The sequence below is a fragment of the Amblyomma maculatum genome, chromosome 2 (assembly GCF_055883805.1).
Source record: "Amblyomma maculatum isolate TAMU_Amacu chromosome 2, ASM5588380v1, whole genome shotgun sequence".
Classification (NCBI taxonomy): Eukaryota; Metazoa; Arthropoda; class Arachnida; order Ixodida; family Ixodidae; genus Amblyomma; species Amblyomma maculatum.
The window spans coordinates 151,838,786-151,847,266 of NC_139345.1; the positions used below are offsets into that span (position 1 = coordinate 151,838,786).

Genomic DNA, 8,481 nt, shown 5'->3' on the forward strand with positions numbered 1-8,481 from the left:
GCACCACCCCGGCGGGGCACGGAGCAACCTGATTTAAAACTGATTTATTTATAGGAAGGGAAAGGCGCGGTAACTGTCTCACTTGTTTTCTGTGGACACCGCAACCGCGCCTTAAGGGAAGGGAGGAAGATGGGAGTGAAAGTGGAAAGAGAGAAAGAGGAGCCGTAGTGGAGGGCTGCGGAGTAATTTCGACCACCTGGGGATCTTTAACGTGCGCTGACATCGCACCGCACACGGACGCCTCTGCTGCCTCGTGCGGACAGAAGAGAAGGAGGAGGGGGTGAAGGGTGGCTGATCCTGGTCCTGATGGGGCTGGGACAGGTAGGTTAACACTACTTTCGGCGGAGGCTAGCCTGCGACCAAATTTTATCTTTTTTAGGCACTTGCACCCGCCACTTCTAGGTACTGTGAGGTATTCTTAGGGAGGGGATACTGCACGCGGGTTATGCCGGACTACATTGTGGCGGCACTCTTGGCGTCCAGGGGAAGGCGAGATGGGATGTGGGGGGGGGTGGGGGGGGGAGGTCGTCGTCATGTTGCCGCACTCGCTGTCGTCTACTTCTTTGCCAGCACCATGAATCACAGGTCCGGTGGAAGACTAGAGATGATCAGCCAGGCTGGTCTCCTCCAGGAAGGCCAGCTGGAGCCGGAGGACCGCTAGGAGGTTCCTGGCCGGGGCCGGACGAAAACTAGAGATGAGCAGCCAGGCCAGTCTCCTCCAGGAAGGTCAGCAGGAGCGTGTGGGCCACCATGGGGTTCCTGGCCGGGAAGAGCACTTGATCCTCCTTGGCGGCAGGGACACCAAGAGCCTTGTAGCCCGCCTCCATCCTTCGACGGTGGTGGTCGTATGCTGCGCACACACACAGGAGGTTCCCCTGAGTTCCTTCGTCGCCACAGGAGGGGCATGCAGGGGAAGGAGCTCGGCCACGGACATACATCTCCGTGGGAGTCCAGCGGAGGTGGCTCAGCTACAGAGCCAGTAGCAGGCCCGTGTATTTTCTTTTCCTTCTTCCTACAGCCACAAAAACACCAATAGAATAGGGTACGCAGAGAAAGAAGAAAAAGAAAAGGGGTAGAAAGACACGTGCAGAAACAGCCGCCGTCCACCACCTAAGCGGTGGCGGGGGCAAAAACGGTCGACAACACATCAAAATTCGGTGGCTCGCTAGTCCCCGCCGCAAATGGCGGTGACCTATCAGCCTTATTAAGGCCAGGAGCAGCCACCCTCTCGCCCGCTCACCTTCGCAGCTTCGAGCGGACAGATCCTCCCCCATGGGGTCAGGAGCACCTCACCATCTGGCAGCATTGGGAGACTACACTCTGGGGACCCGGTCCAAAGAACGATCGCCACAGACAGTGTTGCCGACGTCATGAGCCATGCGAACATAAACGCCTCAGTGTAGGGGCCGCGCAGGCGTCCAGGAGCATGCATGCCCCAAACTCCTCCATTGTCATGAAGTTATTATTACTACCAGGGCCGTAGTGAAGGTCTGCGGGGTAATATCGAACACCTGGGGACTTTTAATGTGCACTTACAGCTCACAGCGCACGAAAGCCTCTTAGTTTCTCCTCCATCGGAACGCAACCGCCGGTGGTGGGGATCAAACCCGTGGTACTCCGGCACAGTAGTCGGGGACCTTAACCACTGCCCGACTGCAACTGGGTTTTAGGGAAATAAAGGCTTTGTTTCTCTCCCAATTTCCAATGAAAACCTACACCAATCTAAGGACATATGTGATCCGCTGATATACATGTCGCAAAGTAGGTTAAACATTACTAGAAACTGATGTTAAATGGAAAGCGAAATGGCATAACACCACCGGGAAAATTAGGCAAAAATGGTTGCATCAGAGCTTAGGTACGATGTCACGTTTTATGCTCTCCGACACCTTTTGTGTCAGTTCAGGGTTGTAGTCAGGGCGATGCCCTTTCGACCGAAGGAGCTGCATACGCTTCTCTTCGAACACGAGTTCTTGGGCGAGCTAGTTCTCCATGCTGGGCACACAAAAGTGCAATGCCACGCTTACAAATAAAAGAGCAGAGCAAAAAGAAGGGTGGACACAACGTAAAACTAAACACAGTTGTATTTACATTAGTCAGTTTAACGCCACAAAACGTCTAAAGCTACGACAAGTGCTAAACTGATGGTTGTTTTGACACCACTCCTGCGTGCGTGCGCAAGCCAGAAATCGAACGTAACTCTTTGCATAGAAACTATGGATTCCTGAGATTCCTGCAATACAACAATGAGAACAAAGCATGACATTGAACATTTTAATCGGCTTTAAAAGTAGCTCGAAACAGGTAGATATTCAGCCCTTCCCAAGCTTCCCGATTTTTGTGCCACATTTACCATCCGAAAAATCTGAAGTTTGCATTTCGCTACACCTCGATATCTTCAGATGGCCGAGTGCAAGAGCAGTCAGTGTAATGGATTCCTCACGGTTAGGAAATTTTGCATTGCGAGCATGCTTGTGCTTGTAGACGGTATTATTTCAACATGACCACGTCACACCAACATAACTGGCACAAAGACGAAAAGGTGAATTTGAAAAAATTTTAACATTCCCTAAATTTTTGTTTGCTTTTTTGGCCTTCGAGGAATCTTCTGTTATCATTTGGACGCGCATGCATGAAGTTCATAGCCGTTTCGGAGCAGACGGCACGCCGTCAACCTCTAGCCTATTCAGAGGCTACTGGAGAAATGCTACTCTTCTTAAACCTGCAATGTAACAGCTGCTCGCTTTCAATAAGACTTGGAGTATTTTCTACGCCGCATTTTCACCTTTCTATCGCGGCATCCAGCAATGATTTCAGGATTTGGAACAGGTGGTCAGAAGCTAATTTTAAGCTTTTCCTTAGCCTGTTAGGCCGGAGTTTCTGAAGAAACTCCCTAAACCAAAGAAAGAAATCCTCTTATTAATAGCTTGGAATTCTAACACCTGTAAATGTACAAAATGTCTTACCTTCAGGCTTGAAAGCCAAGAAGTCTTTTGACCAGCATAGAAAGTAAATACTTTAAGGTAGCAAACGTTTTCTGCTCTAGGCTGAAAATACCAGACCAGTATGCACGACAAGACCGAATGATTCTTTTCAGTGCTTTGGAATGCGGAGATCCTTAAGGTAATCCGAGTTTTTTACCCCTAGACTTGTAAGGCACGCCAGGGAAGAAAGTTGTACGTTCACATAGAGAAAGCGTAGTATCTTTGACAGTACCTTAATGGGCTACATCCACAAAATTAAGAACATCAAACAAAGCAGCCCGTGCTAGTCATACTTGCTTACTATTAACAAGTTATGTCTTTCCTGTAGAGCAAATGAAGTAGTTCCAGTAGTGTTCTGCAATACATTTTAAATTAAATTGATCTTGAGTTTGAATACTAAAAGCCACTGTAGATAAGTCACTTTGGATATATATGCAGCATCTTCATTATGACGTATAAAGGATCAAGGCAGACCATTAACCATTTTACGTACCACCAAGCTGTGTTTTGAAAAAAAAAAAAAAAACTTCCTGCATACCAAATATATAGCACACGCAGAAAAAATATTTCTTATATAATAATAAATATAGAATATTATAGATTTTACATTTTATAAGACATGCGCTCCGAGTTCTGATAGTTGCCGAAGTAACAAAATGCGCATTTCAATTGTTGGCCTGATAAGAGTCCTCAGTTTGCATCTGGGGTGAGGTTTTTTGCAGAAACAATCTGAAATGTATACGTCGCGAACCCTTATTGAATGCATTACAGATACTTACCATCACGAAGACTTACTGGCGCAGACATATATAGGTTATGCGGATGCGTATATAGTCACGGGCCCACCCAGCTGGGCCGGTGCTACTATAGTGCCTATATTCTAGGCACTATAGTGCTACATCACCTACACTACAATAGGGCGTGTTGGCCGATGCCACGTCTCGTAAACCGGAATGCCTTTACATTAGCACACTCCTGCTATGCTAAATATGCTTGATAACGCGAAACGGTAGGTCAGTTTTGTGTGACACGTATTTATAGGCAGCATTTTTTTCTCTACAGCATTTTATGTAAACAATTCATATCCTACACTTTTTTCCATTTCTCCTCGTTCCATCCATATTTTTCTCTTTCGATTCTCTTTTCAGTAGAAAATGGCAAGCCGGTGGATATTTAAAGCCAGCTTCATCATCTGTTTCGCACGAAGCCTTTTTTCTCAATTTCATAGTGGTAAAAACACTGTCAAACCTAATTCTTTGCGCGTTTTTATTGAACTGGGCAGCTTTTATACGTTAGACAGTTAACAATATCTCACAAACTTCTTCACATATTGTTTAGGACTACAGTTTTTACCCTCGCTAAGCACCTGACTCACGGAATCGCATGCATTTTGGTTGCATATATTCTTAGAAGGGGCAAACTTAAACCCCCTTTGTCTGCAGCCCCCCAAAATTCGATCAATACTTAGGTTTTGCCGTCTAAGATTTGACGGGATAGCATTTCACATAAGTACACATGAACAATATTTTTCACTTTTTTTATTTTCTTTAGTTATTTTTTTATTTTAGCCCCTTATAGCCTGCCGGACGATGACATCACGAGTAAGCTCAGACGCTGCTTCTAGAAACTTGGTGCATTCTAGAGCGTGTTCAACGAAGCGCTCTTTGAGTTTCATGCAACACCGTGAAGAAATGCCACAATAGCGTTTCACACACCCACTATTGGCGTTTTCATTTTTGCTTTTAATTATTGTTATTTTATATTTCGTGTCTTTATTTTTACTGCAAATATTGGCTTTTTATTGTAATCATTTTGACACATTTGAGCACTCCTTTTCCCATGCTTCATTTTTTCAATCATTTTGAAATTTCCGGATTCCTCCAGCACTGTGCTTCTCGTAGCATGAATCGACCTGCAAATCAACCAATAATTTAAATGATCAGCCATGCACTAACATTTTTTAATCACCATCGCCAAGCATTGGTTTTGTTTCTGAACATTTTGAAAGACTGCGTCCTCTTCTGCCATTTGTTTTTATTTTGGAGCGCAGCTTTTCGGCGCCGCTTCTGCTTTTTGCGGCGTTGCCGTCGGTGTTGTCCCTCGTAACCAGCTCCATAAACAAACTAAATAAGTGGGTAAATCATGTCTCCACCGGAAACTGAACCTCCTTTCCGGGGAGGTGGTGAAGGGTAGCTGTTCTTGGCCCTACGGGGCTGGGGCAGGTTGGTGAACGCCGCTTGCGGCGGGGGCTAAGTTAAGTTGCGTTAAATTGGTTCACAGGAAGGGAAAGGCACAGTAACTGTCACACTTGCTCTGTGGACACCCAACCCGCGCCGTAAGGGAAGGGAGGAAGGTGGGAATGAAAGTTGAAAGAGAGAAAGAAGAGCCGTAGTGGAGGGCTACGGAGTAATTTCGACCACCTGGGGATCTTTAACGTGCGCTGACATCGCACAGCACACGGACGCCACTTCGTTTCGCCTCCATCGAAACGCAGCCGCCGCGGTCGGGTTCGAACCCGGGAACTCCGGCACAGTAGTCGGGCGTCTTACCACTGCGCCACCCCGGCGGGGCAAGGCGGGGGCTACCCTGCCGCCGAATTTTTACTGTTGTAGGCCGTAATTGCACCCGCCACCGCTTAGGTGGTGGATAATGGCTGTTGCGGCGCGCTTTCTTCTCCTTTTTTTTCTTCTCTACCTTCTCTCTTCTGTCCGCACGAGGCAGCGGAGGTGGCTCAGCTACAAAGCCAGTAGCAGGTCGTGCATTTCGTTTTCTTCTTCCTACAGCCTCAACCTCCATTCCTTGAATCCTCAGCACAGTGCTTTAAACAACTCCACCACACCCGGCATTTTTATGCGAAGCATATTGCTAGATGTAAACCACAGCCATTCGTGACGGTTACACGCCGTGCAAAGAATGTGGAATGCTACGTCACACCATGTGATACGCTGACGTCACGACAGAGGAGAGACGGGGGTCCAGCCAACGCCTCCTATAACTTCCAGGCCTGCGCCCAAAAATATGACGTCACATCCTGCCGGCGGTCACTTCGCCATGCCCCTCTCCGCTGCCGCGCCGTGCAGTCGGTGCCTGGAGTGCTTCGCCGCCGGTAGCAATGTGAACGCCGCTGTTGCGCTCGACCAAATCGCTCGCCATCGGCGTTTGTGCGCGTTTTCCATGTGCGTTTATCGACGGCTGCAATGCCTAACAAGTGTTGCGTGCCGGCAACTATAATGTTGAGAAGAAAGTTCAAGTGTTTTCTTTTCCGAAGGAGAAAGACACCTTCGAGAAGTGGTTGCGCGCTATTCCGAGGAAGAATTTCGTGCCAACTTCATATACCAAGGTAAGAATGCTTTCAATGATTCTTTAGTTTTCATTTTTCTCAAACGATTTCGTTTCACCAAGAATGTCATGCGTGTGAATGGTCCGATGAAGCGTTGGCATGTGTGCTGAGAGAAAGTATTAATTTTGTTAGCCGTAATGTCCGCTGTATGAAGTACGGCTACAACCTTCTCTGTTGCCGCTGCCTCGGTTGACTCATTTGTAAAGTTTATGTAAATATATTCCCTTCGCGTTACATTATTTATTGCGTGGTCAATATGTAAGCTCTCAGAGGTGCAGGAGTTTTTGATGCAAAATTCCTCAGTGCAGAAGGTAACCTGAAGGGGAAAAAAATTCAGAGGGCTTAAGACTGCTTACGTGCTAATAACGCGAAAGCATCGGTGTGTCATCGTGAGCGTTCGACCGGAACGCTGCTTGCGCTCTGAAGACGCTTCTCCGAACGCCGATTCCACAAACGCGTTTTGTGTCCAACGAACTATGTGACAGATACTGCGCCATTTCCTTTCCCATATCCACAATTATTATCAAGAAAGGTAAGGGCGCAGTACCTCTCACATCTCGACATATCGGTGAACATTTCAACCGACATTTTTAGGAAATGATGGGTGCAGTAACTCTCTCGCATCACAGCATCTCGGTGGACGCCTCAATCGCGCCTTTCATGCAGCGTCCGATTATTTCCGACGTGATCGTGCGAACTACAACGCCGGCGGCTTTTCGGGCGAACGAGTTGTATACACTTTCGCGTAAAACTTTAAATATGCGGCACGTTGAAAAAAGCACGCCGTTGGAAAGTTTTAGATTTTACTACCGATGTATTGCCGTTGTTTGAGCAAATGTTGCCAGGTTTACTTTCAATAAGGAACCAGTAAATTGCTTATTTTTTACACAAAGGTCACATTTGTGGTAGTAAACTTGCCAGTTTTTTATATGAGTGAAAAAGGGAACCTAAGAATGTAATGGTAGAAATTCATAAATTGCTGGTTTAATTTATTTGCTTGGGCATTTGCCATTTACGAGAGCAATTTTCTTGCACTGATACTATGTCCCTCACACGCATATTTTGCATTCCTGTAGGTCTGTGCTGTTCACTTCGACCCTTCCTGCTTGGAACGAACAACGTCGTATACTGACTGGAAGACAGGAAAAGTGATAGAGGTGTCATTGCCTGTGCCACGCCTGCGACCTGGGTCTGTGCCTAGCGTGTTCCCTGGGTGCCCTACATATCTCACGAAGAAAAAACAAAGCTCAAGAGTACCGCCAGATATCAAGAGATGCCGACAGGAGTCCTCAGGACTTGCTCGGGCTCTTCAAGAATCTGTTGCGTCATATGAAGCGGAAGAAGAAAGGCACCATTTTTCAACACGTCAGCAGATGAAAGCGTGCCTTCAAGCTGCATCAGTTTCAGATGTGTGGACTATAATACACAACGACAGGTGCACAATGTTTCTGAACATTGTAAATGAAAGTGAACCATATTTGAATTCATCCCTAACGGTGTTTGACAGTCTTAAATTAAGTGCCTGCTATAAGGGAGCCCCTATCAAAAAGTTGAGAGATATTAACTGTAAATAAACATTGCTTGGGTCACCCTGTTATCCACGTTTGGTTGTTTCATAGCAAAAGGGTATCGTAATCTGCAGCATCAATTTAGCCCTTCGAGAGCTGTGATGAACATTTTTTTTCCACCTGCAACCATCTCCTCGACCCCCGTGCCTATCTTTCCTGCCTGAAAAAGCATATGTCAATCTCTCAAAAGCTACAACAATATTAATGGTACGTGGTCAATATAATGAACCAAAATAAAGTGGTAATGGTGCTTGATATGATTCAAAATCATTTAAGATTTACAGTTCACAAATAGCGTTACATTAGCAGTGCTTAACAGACGGCACTAAATCACGTACCAGTTCCACGAAACAAAAACGTGACCATGAAAAAAAAAAAAAAACCAGCATCCCCCATTCATGACCGATCGCATTAATGGGCTGCTCTTGTCAACAAAATAAAACTACTCAAGAATGCGCACAGGCGCATACATGATGCATTCATATGACGCAGTAACAGGCCACATGCAAAATTACTCCACCCGCTTGCTTCGCGATGTTCGTTGCGGTAAATAGAAACCAGCTGACATTCATAAATGCATGAGACATTC

General features: G+C 46.3%; 1 pseudogene; it reads left to right on the forward strand.

Annotated features, from left to right (window-relative positions):
• The first annotated feature begins 6,022 nt into the window (after positions 1-6,022).
• On the forward strand, positions 6,023-7,921 carry LOC146200185 (uncharacterized; annotated as a pseudogene).
• The last annotated feature ends 560 nt before the right edge of the window (positions 7,922-8,481 follow it).